This window comes from Tamandua tetradactyla, chromosome 6, assembly GCF_023851605.1.
Source record: "Tamandua tetradactyla isolate mTamTet1 chromosome 6, mTamTet1.pri, whole genome shotgun sequence".
NCBI lineage: Eukaryota > Metazoa > Chordata > Mammalia > Pilosa > Myrmecophagidae > Tamandua > Tamandua tetradactyla.
In genome coordinates this window covers 9407892-9419962 of record NC_135332.1, presented here as the reverse complement: position 1 = coordinate 9419962, position 12071 = coordinate 9407892, and the positions used below count along the sequence as shown (strand labels likewise).

General features: G+C 38.3%; 1 pseudogene; it reads right to left on the bottom strand.

Annotated features, from left to right (window-relative positions):
- The window catches only part of LOC143686557 (zinc finger transcription factor Trps1 pseudogene), a 29133-nt pseudogene extending 17368 nt beyond the window's left edge, over window positions 1–11765 (bottom strand).
- Between the last annotated feature and the right edge of the window lie 306 nt (window positions 11766–12071).

The window sequence follows — 12071 nt, the reverse complement described above, 5'->3', positions numbered from 1 at the left end:
TGAGTATTTCTCAATGCCTCAGAGTATCTGACTTTTTCTTAATTCTTCCTTAAGGAATAGGAATGAGTTCAACTTCTTGTGTTCATTTTTCCTTCTGACATGGCATGAGGTTGAAATGGTCTCTGGTACTTTTTCATGGGTAAAGGATGAGCTCTGATCAGCTTGATTCAGAAAAAGTCAGTGCAGATACCAGAAGGGATGACAGTAAGGTTGAAAGGTTCTCACATTCAGGAAATCTACCTAATCTATCTAGTTCTATTTTTATTTCACTCTGGAGCTAATGAAATCAGTTCAGTGGCAAAATAATGGCAGTAAATCCACAAGATTCAAGCTTCTAATGTTTGGATGCATCCCCTAAGAGAATCCAGGTTAAAAGGCTGTATAGCTGTGCCCTCCGTGACACAGGATTTCCACGTGCCTAGTTGTGCCTGAACTGTTTAGGTCTGATTCCAATAACAGAGTGTTAGTGGCAACAGTGAAAAAACCAGGATCCAAAGGTCCTTTGAACTGGAAAGTTCTAGTGGATATTACACACCTCGCTTTACAATGGCTCAAAGCAAAGGAATAGTTTAATATGAATGCCGCTGCCTGAAAGATATTTTAGCAGGAGGAAGCAGAGTGTAAATAGATGATTTTTTTTTACATTTTAGCATCTTTATTGACGTATAATTGCCATTCAATAAACTGCACATTTGTAAAGTATGCAATTTTATAAGTTTTAACATAAATATATACTTGTGAAATCATCACCAAAAGCAAGATAATGAATATGTCTATTGCCCCCAAATTTCCTCATGCTTCTTTGTCATCTCTTTCTACCTCTACCCCAACTTGCCTTCCAGCAACCATTTACTTGTTTTCTGTTTCTTCTCAGTTCTTTCTAAAAATTTATGAAATGGTCCAAAAATCATGTACTTTTTTTTGGTCTAGTTTCTTTCCTTCAGCATAAGTATTTTGAGTTTTAACCATGTTACTGCATCAATAGTTCATCCATTTTTGTTGCTGAGTAGTATTCCCTGATATCACTATAGCACAATTTGCTTATCCATTCACCTGTTGTTGGACATTTGGGTTGTTTCCAGTTTGGGGTTATTACAAGTAAAGCTGCTATAAATATTCATATACAAGTCGTTGTATGAACATATGCTTTCATTTCTCTTGGGTGAATTCCTCCGAAGTGGAATGGCTTAGGCCATATGGTAGATGTATGTTCAACTTTTTATTCATTAATCGTTTTTTTTTTTTTAGAGGAGCTTAGGCCTACAGAAAAATTACACAGAAAGTACAGGAAGTTCCCACATGCTTCCTTCTATCTTATACAAAGCTTTCCCTATTATTGACATATTGCATTAGTGTAGTCATTTGGTTTTCTAAAGCTGATGAAATGCAATATACCAGAAGTGGGTTGGCTTTTACAGGGGAGATTTATTAATTTACAAGTCTACAGTTCTGAAGCCATGAAAAATGTCCAAATCAAAGCAGCAAAAAGACGGTTCCTGGACTCTAGAAACAGGTTACTGGCAAGCGTGGGCTCCTCATCAGCTAGCAAGGCACATGGTGACATCTGCTGGTCCTTCTCTCCCGGGTTTCACTGCCTTCAGCATCTGGCTTCAGTGGCTTCCTCTCCTGGCTTCCCTGGGGCTTTTTACTGTAAGCTTTTCCATGTGTTTCTCTCTGTTTTCTGTGGGGTTTTTTTATCCTCCTATAAAGGCCTTCAGTAAGAGGACTAAGACCCACCCGAATGAGGTGGGTCACATCTCAACTGAAATAACCTAATCAAAGGGTGCCACCCACAATAGGGCTGCACCTGCAGGAATGGATTAAAAGAACATGATCTTTTTTGGGGTACATAGAAACTTCCAACCCTCACAGTGGTACATCTGTTACATTGATTAACATACATCATAACTCACTAAATTCAATAGTTTACATCGTCTCGTACAGTTCTGTGGATTTTGAGAAATGTGTAATGTCCTGTATCCACCATTACAGTATCATATACAGTAAATCTCTCTACCCTAAATATCCCTTGTCCTCCACCTATGTATCCCTCTCCGCTCCCCTTCTCTCTGATAATCACTGATCGTTTTACTGTCTCTATAGTTTTGCCTTTTCCTGAATGTTCTATGTGGCATGTAGGTAGCCTTTTCTGACTAACTTCTTTCACTTTAGCAATATCTATTAGAGGTTCTGCCATGCCTTTTTGTGACTTGATAGCTCACTTCTTTTCATCACTGACTAATACTCCATTGTATGGAAATACCACCGTTTTCTTATCCATTCACCCATTGAAAGATATCTTGGTTCCTTTCAATTTTTTGGCATTTATGAAATAAGCTGATATTAATGGCTGTGTGTTAGGTTTTGTGTGGATATAAGATATCAGTTCCCTCAGGTACATAACTAGGAGTACAATTGTTCAATCATGTAGTAAACCTGTGCTTATCTTTGTAAGAAACTGCCTCCCAAAGAATTGTACCATTTTGCATTCCCACCAAAAATGAATGCGAATTCCTGTTTGCCACATCCTTGTCAGCATTTGATGTTGTCAATGTTTTGTATTTAGCCATTTGAATAGGTGTTCATTAATGTCTCTTTGTTGTTTTAATTTGCAATTCTCTAATATTATATTATGTTGAGTATCTTTCCATATACTAGTTGACATCTATCTTCTTTGGTGAGGTGTCTATTCAGCTCTTTTGCTCACTTTATAATTGAATTGTTTGTTTTCTTTTTGTTGAACCTTAAGAGCTCTTTGTATATGTTGGTTATAAGTCCTGATAAGATATATGTTTTGTAAATACTTTCTTCCTGCCTGTGGTTTGTCTTTTCATTGTCTTAACAGTGTCTTTTTCCAGAAAAATTTTTTAAATTTTAATAAAGTCTAACATCAATTTTTTCTTTCGTGGATTGTGCTTTTGATGTTGAATCTAAAAACTCATTGTTCTAGTTTGCTAGCTGCCAGAATGCAATATACCAGAAAAAGAAAAACTTTTAAAAAGAGAGAAATAATATTAAGTTTACCATTCTAAGGCTGTGAAAATGTCCCTACTAAAGCAAGTCTATAAAAATATCCAAATTAAGACACCAACAAGAGGTTACCTTCATTCACAAAAGGCCGATGAAGTTCAGGGTTTCTCTGTCAGCTAGAAAGGCACATGGTGAACATGGTGATGTCTGCTAGCTTTCTCTCCAGGCTTCTTGTTTCATGAAGCTCCCCTGGGGGCTTGTTCTTTCATTTTCAAAAGTCTCTAGCTGCATGGGCTCTGGTTGTTCTCCTGGCTATCTCATCGTTCTAAAAAGGGACTCTCCCCAAAATGCTTCCTCTTTTAAAGGATCCCAGTAAACTAATCAAGACCCACCTGGAATGGGTGGAGTCACATCTCCCTCTAATTCAAGGTTAACACCCACAATAGGGTGAGCCACATCTCTGTGGAGATAATCTAATCAGGTTTCCAATATACAGTGCTGAATAGGATTTAAAAGAAACTGTTGCTCCCATAAGAGTGGATTAGGATTAAAACATGGCTTTTCTAGGGTACATAAATCCTTTCAAACCAACACACTTATCACTAAATCCAGGGTCACCTAGGTTTTCTCCTATGTTATCATATAGAAGTTTTATAGTTTTGGGTTTTGCATTCAGGTCCATGAGCCATTCAAGTTTATATATATATATTTTTTTCTTTTGCTTATGGATATCCAGTCGTTTCAGTGCCATTTATTTAAAACATTATCCCTTCTCTGTTGAATTGCCCTTTCTTCTTTGCCAAAGATCAGTTGACTGTTCTCGTGTGGCCCATTTATGGGTTCTCTATTCTGCTCTATTGATCTATTTGCCATTCTTTTACCAATGTCACACTGTCTTGCAAGTCTTAAAGTCAGGTAGTGTCAACCCTCTGATTTTGTTCTTATATCGGCTAGACTGGGTCTTTTGCCTTTCCAAATAAACTTTAAAATCAATTAGTTGATATGGACAAAGTAATTTTCTGGGATTTTGATCAGAATTGTGTCAAATTTGTAGATCTGGTTGGAAAGAACTGATATCTTAACTATACTGATCTTCCCATCCATGAACATAGAATATTTCTTCATTTGTTTAGATTGTCTTTGATTTCATTTATCAGAGCTTTGCCTTTTTCCTCACATAGATCTTGTACATATTTTGTTAGATTAGATCTGTTTTAAATTCCTATGCCCAGGTAGGAATTCATCATCTGGAGTCTGGGAAAATGTGAAAGAGGCAAGAATATCTATCATAAATTAGAATAGGCAAGCCTAACTCCCAGAGGAGAAGTGTCATATTTTATCCATGAATATAGCCCCAGTACCCAATATAGTGCCTAGCACATAAGAGCAATAGTAACGATTATAGAGATGTTTAAAAATATTAGCTAATATTTACTGGTGCCAGACACTATTCTAAGTGCTTTGTATATAAGAAACCATTTAGGGCGGACCACGGTGGCTTAGCAGGTAAGAGTGCTTACCTGCCATGCCCGAGGACCCCGGTTCGATTCCCGGTGCCTACCCATGTTAAAAAAAAAAAAAGAAGAAGAAGAAGCCATTTAAATCAACAGTTAAAGTCAGGCTCAATCCCTCTGTAATCAAGATTGGTCTCTGATGTCCCACTTGTTGGGCACATGGAAAGCACTCATGATATATTTGTTTAATGAAAGGATGGATGAATAAATGAGGAAACCATGGCCTGAAGAGCTAATTAATTCAGGAAGGCCATCTAACAGCAGAGCAGAAAATGAAGACAAACATTTTAAGCTGAGCAAGGAGCCAACTTCACAACACAGTCAGTGGCAAAAAATGAATTCCTGGAAGAAGAAATCATAGAGGTAAATCTTCATGACCTTGGATTTGGCAATGGATTCTTAGATATGACATCAAAAGCATGAGCACAAAAGAAGAAACAGATAAATTGAACTTCATCAAAATTAAAAAAACTTTTGTGTATCAAAGGGCATTATCAAGAAAGTGAAAAGACAATCCATAGAATGGGAGTAGATATTTGAAAATCATGTATCTAAGAATCTATATCCAGAAGATACAAAAGGCTCTTACAATTCAACAACAAAAAGGAACAAAAACAATTAAAAATGGTTCAAAGATTTACATAGACATTTCTCCAAAGAAGATGTACAGATGGTCCCCAGGCACATGAAAAAATGATCAATGTCATTAGTCATTGGGAAATCAAAGCCATGAGCTACCACTTCATACCCACTAATATGGCTATAATGAAAAGTAAATTAACTTAAAAACCAGAAAATTACAAGGGTTGACAAGGATATGGAGAAATTGGAACACTAATATTGTTGATGGGAATCTAAAATGTTGTGGCCACAGTGGAAAATTGTTTGGCATTTCCTCAGTAAGTTAAACAAAGATTACCCTTATGACCCAGCAATTCCACTGCTAGGTATATACCCAAAAGAAATGAAAATGTATGATCAACCAAAAGCTTATACACAAATAGTTCATAGCAGCTCTCACAATAGCCAAAAATGGAAATAATCCACAGATGCCCATGCACAGATGAATAGACAAACAAATTGTGGTTTAGCCTTGCAATGGAATACTGGTCAGCCATAAAGATGAATGAAGCTCTGATACGTGTTACAACATGGATAAACATTACTCTCAGTGAAAGAAACAAGACACAAAGACCGCATATTGTATGATTGCATTTTTGAGAAATATCTGGAGTAAGTACATCTACAGAGAAGATTAGTGTTCACCAGAGGCTGGGAGGCGAAGGGCAGGCGGGAAGGGACTAGTCAATCATATGGGATTTCAGTTTGGAGTGGGCTGATGAAAAAGTTCTGGAGCTGATGGTGGTGATGCTTGTACAACACTGCAGATGGACTTGATGACACCGAATTGTACACTTTAAAATGGTTAAAGTGGTAATTTGTATGAATGTGTATTTTACTGCAATAAAGACATTGCAAAAACAAATTCTTGGAGCAAATACATAGCCAATGTGAATAAGTACTATAAGCCCTCATTAAATATGTGCTAAGTGGACAGACAGCTAAGTGGATGGGGCGTCTGGTTTGCTGGTCAGGAGAGCCCTAGGTGGCAGGCAGAGCATGAAGCAATCATGCCCACCAGGTTGGCACTCACGTCCTGCCAACCTTGGGCCAAGCCTGTGCTGTCTGCTGTGGTTGTGACCCCCAGCTCTGTGTGCATGGGAAGGAAAGGGCCATGTCCAGTGGGGCAGGCCCACAGGGACCAGAAGGCGGTAGGTATTAGAGCCCAAGGGATCAATCTCTGCAGACTGACCACCTACTCCTGACTCCACCACTCCCTAGATAGGCAAGACACATACCTTTCGTGTCTCAGTTTTCTCATCTGTAGAAGGGAAAACAGTGGTCCCTGCCTTGCAGGGCTAATATGAGGCCTGAATGCTTTGATATGGGTAAAGCATGCAGAACAATGTCTGGTGCAGGAAGTACCATGGGCATAGTGGCTTTTATGCTGAGTTACAGGAGATCTTGATTTTCAGTTGCCGCAAATGGGAAGAGGGATGTACAAGAACGCCTGTCTGTGTTTCTTGCTACAACTCATGGCTCTTGATCCCACAGACCACAGAAAGGTATTTCTCAGGCCATACCTCCCTGCCCCCCCTTCAAAGTCCTGCCAGAAATGTCTGGGAGACCCCAGACAGCGTCTGCTGCTGTGTCCCTAGTTAATTCTTCTGGCATCTGTGAAGGACTCATTCCTCAGGCATCCTGCAAACAGACGTGCCCAAGTAGCCCTCCAGATCTCTAAGACACCCTAAAATCTTAGAGTAAATATGGTATCATTGGCCAAGTGAGAATCTGGCTGAATTATGGTGGGAGGTAGTACAACAAATAGAACCAAGCTTTCGGAGTCAAATAGACCCAGACTCGAATCCTGGCACCAGAATTTATGAACTTCGTGACCTTGAAAAAGTTTCTTGATGTTTTTTGAGTCTCAAATTCCTTGTAAATTATAACTGTTTAAAACCCAAAAGATTTTACTTTTCTTTGTCAAATACTTACGCATAATTTAACTATGTACCAAGTACTGTTCCAAGCACCTATCAAATATCAACTTATTTAATAAGCCTGTAGGGTAGGTATTATTTTTATCTTCATTTTATAGATTTAAGGCATCAAGGCACAGAGAGGTCAAGTAAGGTGTTCACAATTGCAAAGCTATTAAGTGGCAGAAGCTAGATTTGATCCCAGGTATTCATTCCTGTGAATGAATCCTTGATTTTAACCACTACACTATCTAATCTTTAAAAGTCAGACATGGAAGTATTTTTAAACTTTTGTTACAATGGAAATTTTCAAACACACAAAAATTGTGAGGATTCCTTGTACCTTGCCATCAGCTTAAACAATTATCAACTTTCCACAGTTCCAAACAGGAATGTTTTTGTGTTTTCCTGAAGTTGCAAGAAAATAGATTTTTTCCATACTTCTTGCTTAAATAATTGGCTGAACTAAGGTAATTTCTTTTGGCTCCCTTGCACAATCATAAAAATAAAAATGAAGGGTCTCTATTTTTGTACAGTACTTTGTATAGTTTTCAAAGTACTTGTATTTTATTTTATTTAAGTTTTCAGCAACCACTAAAGACAGGTAGTGAGATTCGGTGCAACCTCTATTTTATAAACATCCAAATTCGAGCTCGGAGAAGACTTTGCCCAAGGTCATATGCCTAGTAAGTGATGAAGTTTATGATAACATCAATTTTATTTTTAAAGTTTTCAATTAACTTATTTTCTGGACATAATTATAAAGTGGAAAATATAGAGGGTTCTGGAACTTGGTAGGCCTCAGCACAAATCCTCGTCCTTTCTTTTATGCAAGACTTAGACTAGAAGTTCTCAGGGCCATAGGTTCTGCGTCATTATAATAGGTTGATGGCACATCACAATTTTATCAGAAAACTTTATTTTAAATTATTTAATACATTACATGACATACTATAAATATGTATGCATGTGTACATGTGTAATCTAATACATATGCATGCAATGTGTGTTGTATGTGTAATCTAATACCATGACTAACCTAAAGTAGATGACCAATAAATATAAGTCCCTGTTATCTCCTTCTAGAGAGAATGAATCACAACAAAATCTCCTGATTGCTCTATAGCCACCCGCTCTGTGTCCAAATCTTCCCAAACCTATTCTGCATTAGGACATCCATTAAAGACCCCTCGATGCTTTCATTCTTCCCCCAAATTGTTTATTTCTTTGGTGCTCAGATGCCTCATTATATTGAGGATGTCCCAATTATGTTAATCATATTCTCTGCTTCCTTGAAAGATCTGAGCAAAACCTCTAACATTTTGTTTAAATTCTATTTCCTCTAGGGGACTGTGTTAGCTTGCTAGCTGCTGGCATGCGATATACCAGAACTGGAATGAGATTTCTTAAAAGGGTAATTAATAAGTTACAAGTTTACAGTTCTAAGCCTGTGGAAACGTCCAAACTAAGGCATCCAGGCAAACATACCTTAATTCAAGAAAGGCGGATGCATCTGCAACACCTCTGTCATCTGGGAAGGTACACTGGTCCCTGCTCCTGGGCTCCTTTGCTTTCAGCTTCTGTTCCTGTGGAGAGTCCTGCTCTTTGCTTCCCCAGGGCTGGCTTTCATCTTTTGGCTTCCCTTGGCTCTCTCCAGGTTCTGGTTTGCCTAACATCTCATGATGACATCTGCTGAGCTCCAGGCATCTCCAAACATCTGTGTCTCTGTTCTCCATGTGTCTGCATCTGTGTCAGCTCTGCTCTGAATTTTCTGTAGGCTCTGAGGCTTCTGCCATTTTTCTAGACTCTGTCCTTTCTGGTATTTCTACAAAATGTTTCCCCTGTTAAAGACTCTGGTAAACTAATCAAGACCCACCAGGAATGGGTGGAGTCACATCTCCAGCTAATCAATAGTTAATACCCACAATCAGGTGTATCACATCTCCATGGAGATAATCTGGTTAAAAATTCCAAAACTATATTATTAAATTAGGATTAAAAGTAACAGCTCCCTCCACAAGATTGAATCATGGCTTTTCTGGGGTACATAATATTTTCAAACTGGCATGGGAACCAAGTTGATGATTACATGATACACTTGTATGAAAATAATCATTTGTGATGGTCACTGAAAAACAGAATGTCCCACAAAAATTGATGCTCCCTCCCCCAATTAAGGTTTTTCCTAGGTAAACCATTTGTGGCCCCATCACTAATCTATTAAGAACATAAATGTTTAATTCAAGGCCATTAGTCTTTAAAAGTGAAGGAATTATGGACTCTGGTTAACAATATAATTATAATAATATTCTCTCATCAATTGTAACAAAGGTAGCACACTAATGCAAAATGTCAATATAGGGCATGAGAGTATAGGAAGTACTGCATTTTCTGCGTACTTTTTCTGTAAACTTACACTTCTCAAAAAAATAGAGCAAAGGAACAATTTGTCATTTGTGACTGGAAATGTCATCTATCCCTCTTGTGTTTGCATTTAAGCTCTCTTAAATCAGTAAAAAAGAATATTATGAAAAGTGACTTTTAAAGAGGAAATCCAAGAAGAGACTTTGTTTACACTTGTCACAGTACATAACAAAAACTTTCCACTTTAGACAAGATGGGATCAATGCCTGGTGTAGAGTTGACACTCGGGATCTTTTTCTGAATGACTCAGTGAATGAATGGGATCATCTAAGAATCTCAGTGAAGTGTCTGAATTCACGGAAATTCAAGAAATCTGTTATGATTCTTTTCCATGTGTAGGTGAAGTGATCTCAATTAGCACCAATAGTGTTCGAAGTAGTAATACTTCGGAAACCTGTTTAATGAATAGATAGTAATGACATTTAATTAACGTATTGATCATCTTATACGAATAGATATTTCTAAAGTTGAAGAACATTTTACCATTCTTTCTTAAGTGAATGTTAAAGTAAATGTCATCCTTTCTCCATCTAAATAATTATAGCTCTGAATTAAAAGGGGTTGTATTGAGTCCGATCTATATATTTTATATTTAAATTTGAATCTATTTCCTTACCAAGATGTGAGGAACGAATGATCACCAATACCTACATCTAAAGCCAGCCCTCAGAGGGTCCACGGCTTTGTTTATTGAACCCAGAAACCCATATGTAACCATCTCTCAGCCTCTTCTCTAGTTGAGCAACTGCAGTTTCTTAAACCTTTTCTTGGGAGACCTTCTTTCATCTCTTCTAGTTTATAGTAATCAGACTGTGAAAATTCCCAGAGCATCTGTTTGTGAGACACAGAAACCCACTCCATGAGACACAGAAACCCACTCCAACTAACAAAAAGGGGAAGGGATTGCATGGTTGCACAGGTATTACTGTGAACCTGTTAAGTACAACCCAAGCCCTGGAGAAACTGGACCTGGGGGCTGGACTGTCACTGGGAGCGGAGGCAGTTCCCGGGCCCCATGTCCAGTTGTATCCGCTGCAGGTCAGCCTTGTGCCCTCCTTCTGCTGTCCACGGCCCCCACCATGTTCATCGCAAATTTAAAGTCTCAAGTCCTAGCCCATGTGACCTTTCAGTTCCACTACACCATGGCTAATTGCCTTAGTTTCTATGCCCCAGTTTCCCATTTCCCAACTGACACAGGGAGCTACCTGCGGCATCCAGCCCGCCACGACCGACTCAGATGGTACCAAGTCTAGAAGCTTTTGAGCCTGAGGAGACACGCAATTAATCATCGCTACCAGGACAAATGTTCAGCCAGCAAGGTCCTGGAAAACCAAGCCACTCGGCCACCGGAAGTGTTCCTTTAAAAAATTTCTAGAAAATGTCGCTTTAAAAGAAAAAGAACAAAAAAAGGAGTGGGCAAAGAGAAGGCCAAGGGCAATATTAATTTCCTAGGTCATTAGGTGGATGTTCTAGCAGCCAGGTCCCTGAGGCGCTCCATTTTCCTTCAAAAGGTACTCAAGGTACAATTTGCTCCCCACGGGCCAGGGGAAATGGCCTATTTCCCTCTGAGAAAATCCTATCTGGGCATAAGTGAGAATTATAGACTCCTTAGTATGTGCCCACATCTTTAGAATTTTTGGAAGAATTGCCTCTTAATCAGACTGAGATTACCTGACTGGTTTGGCTCTCAACCAGCTATCTGAGTTCTATGGGGATGAACAAAATTATCTGTAGTTTTCTCACCTATATAATCAGTCTTTCTCTATTTTATAACTCACTAACTTAAATACTGCATTTAACAAACATATAGTAGCTCAGGTCTACTTCAAGATCTTTTTAAAGCTTAGTTTATTACACATTTTAGAAAAATGAGAAAGTACAACTAATCAAAAGGGAAGACATAAATACGATAATCTGGGAAATTTTTTATACCTCCTTTCACATGTATACATACCGATGATATTTTTACAAAATGAAATTATACTGCACATTTTGCTTTGTAAACTTATTTTCCCCAAGCAATACATACAGTGGATGGGCATCTTTCAACTAACCATCCAAACTAAAATTTTGATCTAAAAAAATTAAATAATGTTTATTATACATCTCATTTGTAATTTCTTATATCCTTTGTATGTATTAACTTATTTAACCTTCACAACAAACTCTGAGATAGGTACCACCATGGTTCATTTGGTAGATGAGGACTCCAAGGCACAGAGAGGCTAAACAACATTCCCAGAGTCACACAGGCAATACCTGCTGGTGGTGCCAGATAGCTCAGCTGCAGAGCCCCACTTTTAGCCACTACACTCATATAGCGACTCAATGTCCATGCTTATTTCCTGTGTTGCAGTCTTTCCTCTCATAGAGTTTTGGAAGTAGAGAAAGTGGCAAGGTGAGAGTCAGTGAGAGGAGAGGGCAAGAGAGCTAGACATGCATGGTGGAGAAAAAGGAGGGAGGGAGCAATGAAGCAACACAGGAAAAAATTTTTTTAATTACATAATTCAGAGGGAAAAAAGAGTAGGTTAAACCCCATAAAATTGCCATTGGCAATTTCAACTTATTAAATTCCATCATCAAAGGAGATGCTCCTCACCACCCAGCAATCATTAACAAACGT